The sequence below is a fragment of the Artibeus jamaicensis genome, unplaced genomic scaffold (assembly GCF_021234435.1).
Source record: "Artibeus jamaicensis isolate MK-2021 breed Jamaican fruit bat unplaced genomic scaffold, CSHL_Jam_final contig_384, whole genome shotgun sequence".
In the NCBI taxonomy this organism is placed as follows: Eukaryota; Metazoa; Chordata; class Mammalia; order Chiroptera; family Phyllostomidae; genus Artibeus; species Artibeus jamaicensis.
The window spans coordinates 2,103,116-2,121,858 of NW_026521810.1; the positions used below are offsets into that span (position 1 = coordinate 2,103,116).

The window sequence follows — 18,743 nt, forward strand, 5'->3', positions numbered from 1 at the left end:
TTCTTAATTTCAATGTCTCTGGTTATATTTTGCTTGCTTGTCTGTTTTGTTCATTAGATTCCACTTAAAGTTGAGATCCTATGGTATTTGTCTTTTACCATCTGCCTTATTACACTTAGGATAATGCTCTCCAGTTTCATTCATGCTGTTGCAAAGGGTAGGATCTCCTTTCTTTCTGTTGTATACTATTCTATTGTGTAAATGTACCATAGTTTTTTGATTCACTCATTTACTGATGGGCACTTAGGTTGCTTCCAGCACTTGGCCATTGTAAATTGTGCTGCTATGAACATTGGGATGCATAGGTTCTTATGGATTGGTGTTTCAGGGTCCTTAAGATATAATCCCAGCAGTAGAATTGCCAGGTTAAAAGGCAGTTCTATTTTCAGTTTTCTGAGAAAATTCCATACTGTTTTCCACAGTGGCTGCACCAGTCTGCAATCCCAGCAACAGTGCACTAGGGTTCCCTTTTCTCTACATTCTCACCAGCACTTGTTGATTTGTTTATGATGGCCATTCTCGCTGGTGTGAAGTGGTATCTTACTGTGGTTTTAATTTGCATCTCTCTGATGGCCAGTGATGCTGAGCAGCTTTCCATATGTCTTTGGGCCCTCTGTATGTCCTCCTTAGGGAAGTGTCTGTTCAGGTCTTTTGCCTGGTACTGGCATTAGAACAGACACATAGACCAATGGAACAGAGCAGAGAGCCCAGAATAAACTCAAATCTCTGGGTTTATTAAAATGTTAATTGATTAATCAATTAAAATATTAATTGATCTATCAATTAAAATATTAATTGATCTCTTGGTCAGTTAATATTTGACAAAGGGGAAAGAAGCATAAAGTGGAGTAAAACTAGTGTCTTCAACAAATGGTGTGAGGAGAATTGGACAACTACCTGTAAAAAAATGAAACTTGATCACCAACTTACACCATACACAAAAATTAGTTCAAGGTGGGAAAAAGACTTAAATATAAGTTGTAACACCATAAAAGTCCTAGAGGAGAACATAGGCAGGAAATCTCAGATATGTCATGCAGCAATATTTTCACTGGTATGTCTCCTAGAGCAAGGGACTTAAAAGGAAACAATAAAAAATGGAACCTCATCAAATTAAAAAGCTTCTTCATGGCTAAAGAAAACAGCATTAAAATGAAAAGAGAACCAACTGTATGGGAAAACATATTTGCCAATGAAACCTCAGACAAGAGTTTGATCTCTAAAATATATAAAGAACTCGCATGAATCCACTCCAAGAAGACAAACAACCCAATTAATTATTTTCTTTTAAGAACTAAAAATACTCTGTTTCAAAAGAAATGAAAACTCTGTTTCAAAAGAAATGATTTGATACATTTCTTACTCTGTTTGAAAGAAATGAAAACATACATCAGCTAGATTTATACTGAAGCAATTTGGTATTAAGATGGAAGACTACTTAAATTTGCCTGTTAGGTCTCATATGAAATATGGTAATGCAACTGTTGGGGTTGAATGCCAGGTATCAAGAATTTCCTGGGTTGATGTGCATTTAGTGATGTCCATGTGTGAGAACAATGCTCTAAACTTATTACAACAAGGTTGCATCACCTAAACTATATTTGAAGTTCTGGTATTTTTTATGTAAATCCATTTGAATAATCTTAGTAGTAGAAAACCTTCATTCTGGATGATAGATTTTATTTTGATAAATAGCTTAATGCCATTCATAGCAATATTTAATGAATAAGACATAAATCATGTAATTTTAGTTTAGCCTTTTAAAGAGGTATAGTTATAAAGCAGAAAATATAAAGGCAAGAAATTATTTCTTATTAAAGAGACAGTTAGTATATCATTCATTAAGTGATTCAGAAAGATGTTCTCAAAAGTTTTCACAAGTTGGCTGAAGACTTGTGGTGTTTGGATCCAGTGTTAGCCTTTGGAGGATCACTTCAAAGGAGGCTACTCATTGAGTGTGAATGTTTTTGTAGCTTCCAAAAATAATCCTAGTATACTGTTTTCACAACCAGCATAAGGTCAGTGAGAAATACTTAATGCAATACCTTTAAATATTTATATTTTGACTAACATTTATTTACAGCTTAATATATACTAGACTCTATGCAAAGGCCTGCTGTACTTTTTCAGAGTTTTGCTGTTGTAAACATATGTCTAGTTCTGGAAGTTTTCTCTTGCAGAGTTAGGTGATGCTTTGATTAAGGACTATTTTGTTTTCTGCCTCTTATCACATTTTTTTGTCAGATGCAGATGAAATTTGTGGTAGAGGAAGTCAGTGCCTCTGTACAAGGAGATGAACCCAATTGTAATGAAAGCCATAAATCGAAGAGTTGGGTGGTTTTCTGTTTCACAGAGAACCTAAATAAGGCAACATATTAATCCAGTTTCACCAGTAATGCAATGTTCAGCATCTTCCTGGTTGCTATTCATATCATTTGTATGACTTCTAGTTTCCTCATTGTTTTTTGACCAGTGTTATTGAAAGAATATGACCCCCTAATTATCAGGTTCCTAAAAAACTGGTGGGGTGGGACTTGTGTCTAGTTTCCCAGCAGCAATTTAGCAATAATTTGTGTTGACTAGAACCTTGACTATATTTCCATGAAATGCATATGTAAATGTCATAGAGCACCCACACAGTTATCTAAATATGTTTGTCAATTTCCTTGATGTTCAAGAACAGGAATTGGGATGGAGCAAGTCAGTATATTGGGGACAGTTGGAGTATTGGATGAAGTTTGTGTCCTGGTGCATCTCTGCTTAGAAATAACTGTGAGACCCAGAGGTTGGAAGGTTTGTGCTACAAGTCCTGATCTCCTATGAAGATGGGCTCATGGGTTTACTTTCTCTGGGAAATGGGAAACCAGAGAAAATAAAGCCACATATTCCTGGTAACTAGCACAGGTCATTCCCTGCTGTAGTTTGTTGTTGGATCAAAAACATGACTTTCATTTCCCACTTCAAAGTAAACATTTATTTTATAACTTAGTGTATGGAAAAGTCCTTTATCACATTTAAACTACCACTGTCATTGTACATTGTGCACTAGAACAATAAACTGACCTGTAAGACATCACAGGAGATTTAAACAGTTTTGGATCTAGAATTCTATTCACACCCATGTTGTAGTGTGTGCTGAGAAGTAGCCTCCTGTTTTCTTTTTTAATTCTTATTATTTATTTATATTTTTCTTGATATATAATTCACATATAGCATTGTGTATGTTTAAGGTATACAGTGTGTTGATTTGATACATTTCTATATTGCAGTGTGATTATCTATAAAGTTATTTTATTTATTTATTTAAATTTTTAAATTGTTTTATTTTTGTTCAATTACAATTGTCTGCATTTACCCTCCACCACTTTCCCCACCACAGCCAAACCCATCTTATTCCCTTGCTTCCACATTCTCCCCTTGGTATTGTCCATGTGACCTTTATAGTTGTTCCTGAAAACTCTTTCCACTCCCCTCCCCATTATCCCCTCCCACCTCCCCTTTAGTTACTGTCAGATTGTTCTTAATTTCAATGTCTCTGGTTATATTTTGCTCGCTTGTTTGTTTTGTCAATAAGGTGAGATCCTATGGTATTTGTCTTTTACCATCTGCCTTATTACACTTGGTATAATGCTCTCCATTTCCATCCATGCTGTTGCAAAGGGTAGGAGCTCCTTCTTTCTGCTGTGTACTATTCTATTGTGTAAATGTACCATGGTTTTTTGATTCACTCATTTACTGATGAGCACTTAGGTTGCTTCTAGCACTTGGCCATTGTAAATTGTGCTGCTATGAACATTGGGATGCATAGGTTCTTATGGATTGGTGTTTCAGGGTTCTTTTTTGTTTGTTTTTTATACTTATTTTTCTATTTTTAAAATATATTTAATTGATTATGCCATTACAGTTGTCCCATTTTACCCCCTTCGTTCCCATCCACTCTGCACACCTTCTCCCACTCACATTCCCCCCTTTAGTTCATACCCATGTGTCGTAAGTTCTTTAGCTTCTACATTTTCCATTCTACTCTTGCCCTCCCCCTGTCTATTTTCTCTGCATCATCTATGCTACTTATTCTCTGTACCTTCTCCCCCTCTCTCCTCCTCCCACTCCCCTGTTGCTAACCTTCCATGTGACCTCCATTTCTGTGACTCCACTCCTGTTTTTCATGTCTGCTTAGTTTGCTTTTGTTTTAGGTGTGGTTGTTAATAACTGTGAGTTTGTTGTCCTTTCACTGTTCACATTTTTTATCTTCTTTTTCTTAGATAAGTCCCTTTAACATTTCATATAACAAGGGCTTGGTGATAATGAACTCTTTGAACTTGACCTTATCTGAAAAGCATTTTATCTGCCCTTCCATTCTAGGATATAATCCCAGCAGTGGATTTGCTAGGTTAAAAGGCAGTTTCATTTTTCAGTTTTCTGAGGAAATTCCATACTGTTTTCCACAGTGGCTGCACCGGTCTGCATTCCCACCAACAGTGCGCTAGGGTTCCCTTTTCTCTACCTCCTCACCAGCACTTGTTGATTTGTGTATGATGGCCATTCTTACTGGTGTGAAGTGGTATTTCATTGTGGTTTTAATTTGCATCTGTCTGATGGCTGGTGATATTAAGCATCTTTTCATATGTCTCTGGTACCTCTATATGTCCTCCTTGGAGAAATGTCCATTCAAATCCTTTGCCCGTTTTTTAATTGGGTTGTTTGTCTTCCAGGAGTGGAGTTGTGTGAGTTCTTTATATATTTTGGAGATCAAATCCTTGTCGGGACATATCAGTGAAGATATTGCTGCATGAAATGTCTGAAATTTTCCTGTCCATAATTGTCTCTAGGACTTTTATCCTGTCGTGACTTATATTTAAGTCTTTTATCCACCTTGAATTCATTTTCATGTATGGTAAATTGGTGACAGAGTGCCATTTTTTTGTAGCCGTCTAAGTCACTCAACACCATTTGTTGGAGACACTATTTTTATTCCATTTTATGCTTCTTCCTTTTTTTGACAAATATTAATTGACCATAGTGAGTTGGGTTTATTTCTGGGCTCTCTGTTCCATTCATCTATGTGTCTATTCTTATGTCAGTACTAGGTTGTTTTGATTTCAGTGGCTTTGTAATACAGTTTAATATCAAGTATTGAGGTCCCTCCTACTTTGTTCTTTCTCAAAATTGCTGCAGCTATTCCAGGCATTTATGGTTCCATATAAATTTCTGAAATGTTTGTTCTATATCTGTGAAATATGTCATTGGTACTTTAATAGGGTTTATAAATTGGTTTGGGTACTGTGGGCATTTTGATGATGTTAATTCTTCTAATCCATGAGTATGACACGTGCTTCCATTTGTTTGTGTTTTCCTTAATTTCTTTCTTCAGTGTTGAGTAGTTTTCTAAGTACAGATTTTTTACCTCCTTGTTTAAGTTTATTCCTAGGTACTTTATTTTTGTTGTTGCTATATCAAATGGGATTTTTTTTCTGATTTCTGTTTTGATATTTCAGTGTTGATGTACAAAATTGCCTTTGATTTCTGAATATTGATTTGGTATTCAACTGTTTTGCCAAATTCACTTATTAGGTTGAGTAGTTTTTGGTGGAGTTTATAGGATTTTCTATGTACACTATCATGTTATCTGCAAACAATGACAGTTTTACTTCCTTCTTTCATATTTGGATACCTTTTATTTCTTCTTTTTGTCTGATTGCTATGGTTAGGACTTCCAAAACTATGTTGCTAGGAGTGGTGAAAGTGGATATTTTTGTCTTCTTCTTGATTTTAGTGGGAAAGGTTTTAGTTTTTGCCCACTGAGTGTAATATTAGCTGTAGGTCTCTTGTATATGGCTTTCATTATATTGAGGAATGCTCCCTCTATTTTCACCTTGCTGAGTGTTTTATCATAAATGGGTGGTGTACCTTATCATGTTTTTTCCACATCTATTGCTATGATCATGTGATTTTTGTCTTTTGTTTTCTTTATGTGATGTATTACATTTATGGATATATGAATATTGTATCACCCTTGTATCCTTGGGATGAATCCCACTTGGTCATGATGTATGATCCTGTTAATGTATTGCTGGACGTGGTTTGCCAATATTTTGTTGAAGAATTTAGGGTCTATGTTTATCAGCGATATTGACCTGAAGTTTTCTTTCTTTGTTGTGTCTTTATCTGGTTTTTGGTTTAGGATGATGCTGCCTTCATAAAAAGAGTTTGGGACTCTTCCATCTTCTTGGATATTTTGGAATAATCTGTGAAGGATAGGGGTTAGCTCATCCTAAATGCTTTGTAAAATTCTCCTGTGAAACCACGTAGTCCAAGGCTTTTGTGTGTTGGGAGCTTTTTGGTTACTGCTTCAATTTTATCTGCTGTTATTGGTCTTCAGGCTTCCTGCTTCTTCACACAGTTTTGAAAAATTACATTTTTCTAGAAAGTTGTCTATTTTACCTAGATTTTCAAATTACTTGGCATATAGTTCTTTGTAGTAATTTCTTATAATCCTTTGTATTTCTTTGGTAACAGTTGTAATGCATCCTCTTTCATTTCTGATTGGGTTTATTTGGGTCCCCTCTCTTTTTTTCTTGATGAATCTGCCTAAAGGCTTGTCAATTTTGTTTATCTTTTCAAAGGACCAGCTCCTGGATTTATTAATCTTTTGAATTGTTCTTTTATTCTCTATGTCATTTAATTGTGCTCTGATCTTGGTTATTTCCTTCCTTTTAGTTCCTCTGGGCAGTATTTGTTTTTCCTGGAGTTCTTGTAGGTGTAGGGTTAGGTTGTTTATTTGAAATGTTTCTATCTTTTTTAGGTTGTCCTATATTACTATGAACTTCCCTCTCAGGACTGCCTTTGCTGGTAACACCCTGTTTTCTAATGTGGGGTCATTAGTATGCTATTTCAAATTTAACCATATGTAATATGTCTGTATGGTATAAATCATACATGTGCCTGTCCCCCTTTGAAAAGCACATTGTGTGCATTTCCCAGTGTAATTACTTTACTTACCTTGGGACATTGGAATAGGGAATCCAGTGTAATAGACTTAAAATTACATATCCATGTACACGTCTTTTATAGAACTAGTACTTTTTCCACATTTGAATTGCACTGGGTTTAGAAATTCCTATTATACTTCTTGCTAATTGCACTTTCTTTTTCAATTGACAAACACATTTTAAGGTTAATGATAATGAAGGCATGTGACATGCTGTGCTGAGCATGCTCAGTAATTTCCATTTTTCACTTAAGAGGAATGGTCAGCCATATAGAAAGGAAAATGGGCCAAGGGGTTAGGCAATTTCTGAACTGAGAAAAAGAGCAACATGCCTCTCTCAGAATCTGTAAAATATAGAGTTGTAAAACTTGTTCTACCTGAGTTTTATCTGCTGTTCTCTCTCTCCCTCCTGCACCTTTTACCTCCATCTTCCTTTCCTCTCCCTTCCTCTTCTGATTGCCTTGCAGATTCTGGATCCCCTTGTGCATAAGCTTTGGTGGATTCTTGAGGAGTCTTTTCTAAAATGAGATCATTTAATTAGTAGGTAGTTAATACAAAATTCTAGTAAGAAATACCCTTTATATAACAGAAGATGTGGGCCTGGATTCAAAAATGCAATCAGCCTTTCAGGTAAGAAAGCATTGGGCACGATTTCAGCATTTTGGTTACTTTGGAAAGGTTTTTGAAGCAGTGTACCTCTAGCATTCACAAAGCCTATCACTATGGCTTTTTTGCCATGAAATTATGGTTTGATATGATTTTCAGTGACAAAAAATAAATTATACAAGGTGGAATTATAGTAATCTTCTCCTCTGTCTTATAAGTTATTTGGAGAGCTGACTTGTGGGCATCTTAAGTTTGGGTTCCCCTTTGTAGTATCTTCTAATAATTTAAAACCTAATTGAATACTAAGGAATTATTTATACTTCATGTCTCCCTGTGTGTTCAGGAGACCTTTAGTAGCAAACACCAAGAGAGTAGATGAAACTGTTTCCTAATACATTCCTGCTCATTTCTATACTACAGTAAGTTTTGCAGTTGAGAAAGTATGTGTGTATGTGTTTCATAATGCATTTCTACAGCACTGGAGCTAAAGTTAAGGGAAAGTTTTTATAGTCTCCTGAACAAGAAACTTAGTATCTAATGGCATTGGGCACCTTTGAATATCACAGTACTATAGTAGGGGATATAGAGGTAGCTAAGTATTTATTGATTTTAGAAATTCATGTCTTGTCTCATGTTTTTGTCCTTATTCAGAAAAATACTCAGAAATAGAATACTGGTGATTGCCCATTATCCTCATTCTTTACCCAAAGACACTAACAGATGCCTATAGTGATTCCTGCACTCAGATACATAACACAGTGAACTGAAGTGGGACTTTCTTTCCCTCGGTGGAAATTCAGGCTTTTTGGTTTTTGCCTTGTACCTTTAACATCCCTCTGTGCTCCAGTCAATGGAACCACTGAACACATTGTCCTGAAGAGAGGGATGTTTGGTCTCTACATGAGGTTGCATCCTGCCAGTGGAGGAAATGCAGATTTTTCTTTGATATGCTCCAGAAATTTCAAAAAAATGACTAAATGCATCTTCAGATGGGAGAGTAGGCACTGATATTACTTAGTTTTGTTTTTTATGGATTAATAATTCCTTAGTTTTCTTCCCTTGAGGGCACTTAAAATATATTCTATTTGCTATTTCAATTACTCTAGAGTCATTACAAAGAAAGAAATGGTAATTATTAGTCTCATGTTATGAATGACTAAATGGAGGCTCAGGTGGTCAAAAACAGAGCTGGAGGGTGATACCTACAACCTGGGTTTCCACTTATCAGGCCAGTGGAGGATATGTTTCAGTATGCATTTTATAAATCAAAACAAGCATATTTTAATGAATTTTTTAAATGAGAATTTAGCAGGAGTTTCCAGGGTGATAGGCTCAGGAATGAGCAGGCTGAGCTAGCTGTAATGAAGCAGTCAGTTACTTGTCTCTGCTGAAAAGGTGAAGAACATTTTCTTTCTTCTTTCTTTGTGTAAAGCAGTAGTAATCATCTACTTAAAACTTTGAGAAAACTAGAAAAGCATGCCCTTGCTTGTTATTTTGAAACTTCTACCCTGGTTTCCCTTGTTATGCCCAGCATTTGTAGCATTTAAGAGACCATCTATTCAAGATACAGTCACATGAATCATAGCTTTATGCCCCAGATTGTTCATTGCTACAGAATGTTCAAGTGTACTGTTGTTCCTCAAAAAAACACATGACAATGCAGGACATCCATAAAACATACACAAAGCATCATGTGTTCATATATATGCATACATATATATGTATGCATGCAAATATATGTACATATGAGTAAGACAGTTTTCTTTTATTCACTTTCCATAGACCAGTCTCATGTTTGCTGAATATTTTCCTTAATATAGGACTGTGACATGGAGCTTCAACAAACCAGTCAGATAATGCAACCTGTATTAATACACACTCCCTGCTCTGTCTTCCATGCAAATCCAATTTGTCTTAAAGTCTCTCTAAGTGCGGGACAAGCAGACCACATCAGCTTATTTCTAGTTTGAACTTTTAAACTTCAAATTCACCTCCATTCCAACATCCACACCATCCCCTGCATACACACAACAATTTTTTAGAAAGACTGAGCCATTTCTAAAGACTGAGTTCGTTGCATTAGAATTTATTAATCCTCTAGCCAGTGCTTCAAAGTAGCTGTTGGCCTCCCAACAAAAATCTTATGACTACCCAAAACCAAATACAAATTTTAAATGGGTGGTGGGGAAACAGTTAGTAAATAAGGCAGGAAATTAGTAGATATTGGGAAAACAAATTATTACTTCCTCAGTTTTCTGGACATGTTTAACAAAAAAGTAAAAAACAAGGAAGCAAAAAATATTATTATTATTTTTATAATGACTCACATATCTTTTATTTGCCTTTATATAGTTTTTTCCTAAACTAAGCTGCAAGATAAATCACAGAAGAAAATTTGAAATTATAAACCTTTTTTTCAAGCTTTATTGAAATAACATATAACATTGTATAAGAAAGAAGGTGGCTTCAGAATAGGTGGAAGCTGCCATCAGCCCCAAACCACATTTACAGCTAAATTTTAAATCAATCAACCTGGAAAACCAATCGAAGACTAGACAATCTGAAATATTATAACCAAGGCTTACAGAAGAAGCCACATGGAAACTGGTAAGAAGGGCAGAGACCTGGAAAGGGATAGATACTCTTGCCTCAGGTGCAGCAGCCACTGAGAAGCCAGAGGGATATCACAGCTGCAAAACTCTCTCCCCCTAAGAGCATAGGGTCTCAAATCCATGCAGGGATCCACAGCCCAGAGCAACAGAAACAGGAAGTGGAACATGCCTAAGTATGTGGTGGTGAAAGTCAGTGGGGTTTCAGTTTACATGGGAGACTCAGACCAAACCCACACAGGGACAAATACTCTCTATTGTTACAACACCAGCCTGGGAAGTTCACAGTCCAGACTCCAACCTCTGGCAAGGCCACACTGCCATACTCTGTTCCTGTGAAAGAGTCTGCTGGCTACACCCAGCAGTGACTTTAAGGGGCCCTCTATTTTCTGGGGAAGCTTTTGGTGGAGACATAGTGACTAAACTCTGGTTTGGGAAGGAGAACAAATCTCCCTGACCTCTAGTGCATAGCCAGCACCTCTCCCCGACCTGTTGAGCCACTCAGCCTGCCTCTTCCTGCTGAGTTCTGTGGCACAGGGGAGCTGTACTGGTCTGGAACTTTCAGCCTGTCCAGCTGTGTTCAGCAGTGTAGGGAAGTTGCACAGGGATGAGAGTTTCAGCTCTGTCCTGCTGGGTATGGAGCACTTGCAGAGCTGGGACTTTGAGCCCCACCCTGCTGAGATCGGCCAAGTAGAGAGATCTGAGTGCTGCACAGGGCTGAGCTTCAGCCCCATCTTGCTTGGTTTGGGGGATATGTGGAAACCAGAAAGCTGGGCAGAGATGGGATTTTCAAACTGTGTCTTGTGGGAAAATTTCTGTCCAGGAGCCAGACAGGGGTGGGAATGGGCTGTATGTCTATATTGCAGGGAGGCAATTCAAGCTTTCCTGTGCATACAGCTCTGTAATACTCTGGGAAGGAGAGGAAGTGCCTAGCACCTTCCTACAGGCTTGCAGGCACCATCCCCAATGGGAAACTGTTTGGATCAGCACTGCCAAGTCCCAGATACCCCTGCAGGGTGCAGTTTTCTGTGGGGAAAAAAGAGAGGCTCAGAGTGGGGCATTCAAAGTGTAAGACCTTTAGAGGCTATTGTCTGGGACCACAAAGTTCTTAGTCCCCTCCTGAGGGCTGGGCCTTCGTCACACCCAATGGGAGACTCTTTTGATCTATCCCCCGACTCCAGAACAGCTGACCTTGCTCCTGCAAAGGGGATGGCTGACTGTACCCAACATGAACCTTCAGCTATCCCTCCTCTTGGAGTAACTAGAATTGGAAACTGTGGTGGAAACTAAGGCATTTGTCTTTGAAACAGGGGCTACTTTCCCATCATGTAATATATGACTGCATGATCCCCAAATAGGGGACCCACTAGCCTATCTCAGCTAGTCTGGGCTCAACTAGCCTGGTATTCTTCTAGAGCCTTTTTTGGAAGGCTCTGGAAGAATACCAGGCAAACTTAGGGGGAAGCAGAGAAACTGGAAGGCAGAAGCTGGCCTCAGGGAGCCTTGGTCCTTATACAGAGCTTTCACCAGCTCTAAGGGAGAAGAGGCAGACACTTTTACACAGATTGGCCCCTCACATACACACTCAGGCCCAATAGATTCACACACAAAGAGTGAATGGCATGGTAGCCCAAGGCCAATACACACAACATCTTGCAGTGACTGTTATATGAACCTTATCCAAGTGAAACCAGAACCAGCACAATCAGTGGTTTAGATGACACCAGCTCTCAAAACAGCTAGACACACAACCAGCACACCTACAGGGGGATTCCTGCCAGTACCACTTCCTGCTGGGAACAGCTCTACCTTGGGGGGCAGTCCCTGCACAACATGCACTGTGATTAAAATTTACCCTTATAGTCACCCAGCCTGAAGGGTTAACTCCACTTATGAATGGGCCAGTAGCATTCAAGCTTCAACTACAACAGGGATACACAGAACCCTCAAGAAACACTCCTAGAGCAAAGAGAGCTCAGGTGATCTGGAAGATATTGCCACAGGGCCCAAGACACCTTCATCATAAAATAATCACAACAAATTTGGGAGTCATAACAGATCTACTTAATATATAGAAACAAAGTGGGGAGACAAAGGAAAATGCCCCAAACAAAAGATCCAGAGAAATTCCTAGAAAAAAATTAAATGAAATGGAAGAAATGGATGTAATCAAAATACCAGATGCAGAGTTTTAAAAAATGGTTATAAAAATAGTAAAGCTCCTTAGGGGAAGAATGGATGATCTCAGCAAGAACTTGAACAAAGAAATAGTATTATAAAGGGCATAAAAACAAAAATGAAAAAACAGAACTGAAGAATGTACTAGAAGAAACATTAGCAGGTTAGATGAAATAGGGGATCAAATCAGCAAATTGGAGGACAAGATAACAGTAACCACATAAGAACACAGAAAAGAAAGAAAATTAAGAGAAATGAGAAAAGTTTAAATGATCTCTGGGGCAACATGAAGCATAAAGATATCTGCTTCATAGGGGTACCAGAAGGAGAACAGAGTGAGCAAAGGATAGAGAACCTCTTTGAAGAAATAATGGGAAACTTCCCTAACCTGAGGAAGGAAAAACTTATACAAGTTCAGGAAGAACAGAGATTCTCAATCAAGATGAACACAAAGAAACCCACAAAAAAACATCATAATTAAAATGGTAAAGGTTAAAGATAAAAAATCTTTTTAAATCTAATACTTATTGTATTTTTTCCATCACCATTTAGTCCCCTTATACCCCTTCCCCCAACAATCACCACACTATTGCCCATGTTTGTGAGTCCTTTTTCCTTTCGACTCAATACATCCACTCACTAACCATCCCCACTAGCTGTCATTTGCTCTCCATCTATGAATTTGTCTCTGTTTTGCTTGTTAGTTCATTGGATTTCACATATGAGTAAAATCATATGGTCTTTCTTTGACTGGCTTATTTCACTTAGCATAATGCTAAAGCCATCAAGAGAGACAGTTACCTACAAGGGAGATCCAAAAAGGCTGTCATGCACCACAATGTGTATAGCAGCACAATTTACAATAGCCAAGAGTTGGAAGCAACCTAGGTGCCCATCAGTAAATAAATGGATCAAAAAATTGTGGTACATATACACAATGGAATTCTATGCAGCAAAGAGAAAGAAGGAGCTACTACCCTTTGCAACAACATGGATGGAACTGGAAAGCATTATGCTGAGTGAAATAGGCCAGGCATTGAAAGACAAATACCATATGATCTCACCTTTAACAGGAAGCTAAACAACAAAATAAACAAGCAAACAGAATAAAAACAAAGACACTGAAATAGAGAACAAGGGGACAGTGACCAGAGGGCAGAGGGAAGGGAATTTAAGGGGGAAAAAGGGGAGGGATTTTGAGGAACAAGTATGAAAGACACAGGGATGAGGACTAGGGGGGGAAGAAATGGGAGGAAGGTGGGGAGCATAGGGCAGGGGGGGCTGGGATAGGAGAAATAGACAAAAAACTGTACTTGAAAAATAACTAAATAAAATTTTAAATAAATAAATAATCAGGAAAAAAACCAAAAAGGCTGTTAGCTGATTTCTCAACAAAAATGCTTCAGGCCAGAAGGGATTGGCATAAAGTATTCAAAGTGTTAAAAAACAAGGACATACAAGCAAGACTACTCTATACCTCAAAGCTATCATTTAAAATTGAAAGCAAAATAAAGACCTTCCAGATGAAAAAAAAGGCTACAGGTGTTTGTTATAACCAAGCCAGTATTGCAGGAAATGTTAAAGGGACTGCTTTAAGAAGAAATAGGGAGAGGAACATAGGTATAAAGAAAAAAGGGAAATAAATAAGTATGTATCAGTAATAATCTTAAATGTAAATGGATTAAATGCTCAAATCAAAAGACATAAGATAACTAAATGGATAAGAAAACATGACCAATATATATGCTGCCTATAAGAAACTTATCTCAGAACAAAAGATACATGCAGGCAAAAGAGCAGGGATGGAAGAAAATACTCCATGTAAATGGAAGCAAACAAAAAAAAAGCTGAGTTAGCAATACTTATATCTGAAAAAAAGAGACTTTAAAACAAAGGCCATAATGAAAGACAAAGAAGGTCACTACCTAATACTAAAGGGAATAATCCAGTTGGAGGATATAATACTAGTGATTCTATATGCACCCCAAATAGAAACATCTAATTATATAAAAGAAATCTTGGTGAACTTGAAGGGAGAGCATAACAGTAATAAAGTCATAGTAGGGAATTTTAACACCCCACTGTTGGCAGTGGAAAAATATTTCAGACAAAAAGAAATCAACAAGGACATAGTGACCTTAAACAACAAACTATATCAAATTGATTTAACTGATATTTATAGAACATTTCCTCCCAAAGCAGAAGAATACACATTCTCCTCAAGCGCACATAAAACATTTCAAAAATAGACCATGTACTAAGACACAAAATAATTCTTAACAAATTCTACAATTTTAAAATCACATCAAGCTTCTTACTGAATAACAATGGCATGAAACTATAAGTCAACTACAATCAAAAACTAAAAAACATTCAAAATCATGGAGATTAAATAGCATCTTATTAAACAATGAATGGGTTAATAATGAAATCAAAAAATAAATCAAAATAACTTGGAAGCAAATGGAAATGAACACAACAACCCACAATCTATGGGACACAGCTAAAGCAGTCCTGATAGGGAAGTTCATACCATTACAGACCTACTTGAAAGAGCAAGAAAAATCTCAAAGAACAATCTTACCCTACACCTAAAGGAACTAGAAAAAGAACAACAAATAGAGCCAACAGTAAGTAGAAGAAAGGAAATACTAAAGGTTACAGTGAAAATAAATGGCATAAAGACTAAAAGAATCAATGACAAAAAGATTAATGAGAACAAGAGTTGGTGCTTTGAAACAATAAACAAGATTGATGGACTTTTAATCAAAATAATCAAGATAAAAAAAGAGAGGACCCAAATAAATAAAGTCAGAAATGAAAGAGGAGAAGTAACAACAGTTATCACAGAAATACAACCGATTGTAGGAAAATATGAACAACTATATGCCAACATATTGAACAACTTGGGCAAAATGGACAAATTCTTAGACACATAAAATCTTCCAAAACTGAATCAGGAAGAATCAGAAAACCTGAATATACCAATTATAACTAATGAAACTAAAGCAGTTAATTAAAAAAAGCTCCCAACAAACAAAAGTCTTGGATTGAATGACTTCATAGGTGAATTTTACCAAACATTCAAAGAAAAACAAACACTTCTCCTTCTCAAACTATTCCAAAAAATTCAAGAGGAGAGAAAACTTCCAAGCTCTTTTTATAAAGCCAACATTAATTTCAAAACCAGATAAAGGTGCTACAAAGAAAGAATATTATAGACTAATATTCCTGAAAAACATAGATCCTCAACAAAATATTAGCCAACCAGATCCAGTAGTATATTAAAAGATATAATACACCATGATTGAGTTGGATTTATCCTGGGGATACAAGGTTGATACAATATTCACAAATCAATAAATGTGATACCTGGCCTGGCTGGTATAGCTCAGTGGATTTGAGTGTGGGCCTGAGAACCAAAAGATTGTGGTTCGATTCCCAGTCAGGGCACATGCCTGGGTTGCAGGCCAGTTCCCAGCAGGGGACTCATGAGAGGCAACCATACATTGTTATTTCTCTCCCTTTCTCCTTCCCTTCCCCTCTAAGGATAAATAAATAAAATCTTAAAAAAATAAAAATAAATGCAATACCTCACATTAAAAATGAAAGATAAAAATAACATGATCATATCAGAGATGCAGAAAAGCATTCAATAAAATTCAGCCTCCATGTATGATAAAAACTTGCAGTAAAGTGGGAATAGAGGAATCATACCTCAACATAATAAAGAACATATATGAAAAACCTAAAGCCAACAGTTTATTCAATGGGCAAAAACTTAAAGTATTTTCCTTAAGATCAGGAACAAGACAAGGATGTTTGCTTTCACCACTCTTATTCAATACAGTCCTGGAAGTTCTAGCCACAGTAATCAGACAAAAAGAAGAAATAAACTGCATCCAAATTGGAATAGAGGAAGTAAAACAGTCATTATTTGTGCATGACATGATATTGTACATAGAAAACCCTAAAGACTCCACAAAAAAACTACTAGTAAATAAATAAATTTGGCAAAGTAGCAGGATACAAAATTCATATTCAGAAACTGGTAGCAATTTTATACACTAATAATGAACTATAAAAAAGAGAAATTAAGAAAACAATCTCATTTTCTATTCAACAAAAAATAAGGTACCTAGGAATAAATTTAACCAAGAAGGTAAAACAACTGTACTGGGAAACTACAGGACATTGAAGAAATTGAGGAAGATACAAATTAGTAGAAGCACATGCATGTACATAGACTGGAAAAATTCACATCATTAAAATATCCATACTACCTAAAGCAATCTATAGATTTAATGCAATTCCTATTAAAATACTGATGGCATATTTTACATATCTAGAACAAATATTCCAAAAATGTATGTGAAACCCAAAAAAGCCCCAAATAACCTCAGCAATCTTGAGAAAAAAGAACAAAGTTGGCGGTATCGTAATACCTGATACCAAACTATATTACAAGGCCATTGCAATAAAAACTGCCTGGTACTGGCATAAGAACAGGTATATGGATCAATTGTACAGAAAAGAGAACCCAGAAATAAAACCATGCTTTTATGGTCAATGCATATTTGACAAAGAGGACAAGAGCATACAGTAGAGTAAAACATACTTTTCAATAAGTGGCATTAGGAAAATTGGACAGGTATATTTAAAAACATGAAACTAGAGCACTAACTTACACCATACACAATAAAAAACTCAAAATGAATGAAAGACTTAAATGTAAGCCATGAATCCATAAAAATCCTAGGAGAAAACATTCACCATAAAATTTCAGACGTCTCTTGTAGCAGTATTTTTGCTGATATGTCTCCTACAGTAAGTAGGTCAAGGAAAAGAACATCAACAACAAAAGTAAACAAATGGAACTACATCAAATTAAAAACTTTCTGCACAGCAAAAGAAATAAAAAATGAAAATGAAACTCACTATATGAGAGAACATATTTGCCAATGATACATCTGATAAGGGGCTAATTTCTAAAACATGTACTTACACAACTCAACACCAGGAAGAAAATCCAATTAAAATATGGGCAAAGGATCTAAATAAACAATTCTCCGAATAGGACATATGGATGGCCAACAGATATATAAACAATGCTTAATATCACCAGTCATCAGAGATGCAAATTAAAAATCACAATGAGATATTCACCTCACACCCACCAGAATGGTTACCATAAATAAATCAAGAAACAGCAAGTGCTGGCAAGGATGTGGAAAAAAGGGAAACCTTGGGTACCTTTGGTGGGAATGCAGATTGGGGCAGTCACTGTGGAAAACACAGAGGAAAACAGTTTTCTCAAAAGATTAAGAATGGAATTGCATTTTGATCCAATGATTCCACTTCTGGGAATATATCCTAAGAATCCTGAAACATCAATTTGAAAGAATATATGCACCCTTATGTTAATAGCAGTGTTATTTACAATAGTCCAGATCTGGAATTATTCCAAGTGCCCATCAGTAGATGAGAGAATAAACAAACTGTGGTTCATTTACACAATGGAGCACTACAGAGCCATATAAAAGAAGGAATTTTTACCTTTTGCAATAGCATGTATGGACCTGGAGAATATTATGCTAAGTGAAATAAGTCAGTGAAAGACAAATAACATATGACCTAACTTATATTGGAATCTAATGAACAAAATAGACTTATAAACAAGGTAGAAATAGAGGCATTGACCCATGGAACAGACTAACAGTTGTCATAGAAGAGAGGGACAGAATGAAAGAAGGTAAAGGGATTAGCCAAAGAACAGATTACGTATAACACACTGACACATTCAACAGTGTGGTGATGGTTAGAGGGATGGGGGCCAAGGGCATGGGGGAGGTGGGCAAAGGTGGGAAGCTGAGATATCTGTAATAGTGTAAACAACAAAATAAAGTAAATAAATATAACATTGTGTAAGCTTAGAGTGTACAACACCATATATATCAAAATAATTACCACAAATAAGTTTGTTAACATTCATTACCTCACATAGTTACCTTTTTTGTTTTTGTCATAAATTTTAAGATTTACTGTCTTAGAAACTTTTAAATATACAAGTATTATTAATGTACCATGCTGTATGTTAGATCCCATAACTGATTCATCTTGTACTTGGAAGTTCATGTTTTGGACCACAGTCACCTATTTTCCTATGTCCTCCTCCCATTGCCCCTGGCAATCACCAATCTACTCTGTTTCAATAACTTTGGTTTCTTTAGATTCCATACATAAGTGAGATTGTTTTTCCCCACTGATAGTAGTCATGTTCTTTATAAAAAACATTTATTTGAGAGCAGAAAAGATCTGAAAGCAAGAAAGGAATAACAAATGAAAAGGTGGAGGTGTCTTCT

The 18,743-nt window shown here is 36.5% G+C and overlaps 1 protein-coding gene across 1 annotated transcript in view; it reads left to right on the plus strand.

Moving 5' to 3' along the window:
- Positions 1-18,743, plus strand: part of SLC9A2 (solute carrier family 9 member A2) — a 111,928-nt gene that overhangs the window by 48,523 nt on the left and 44,662 nt on the right. The gene's annotated exons all lie outside the window — the stretch shown is intronic.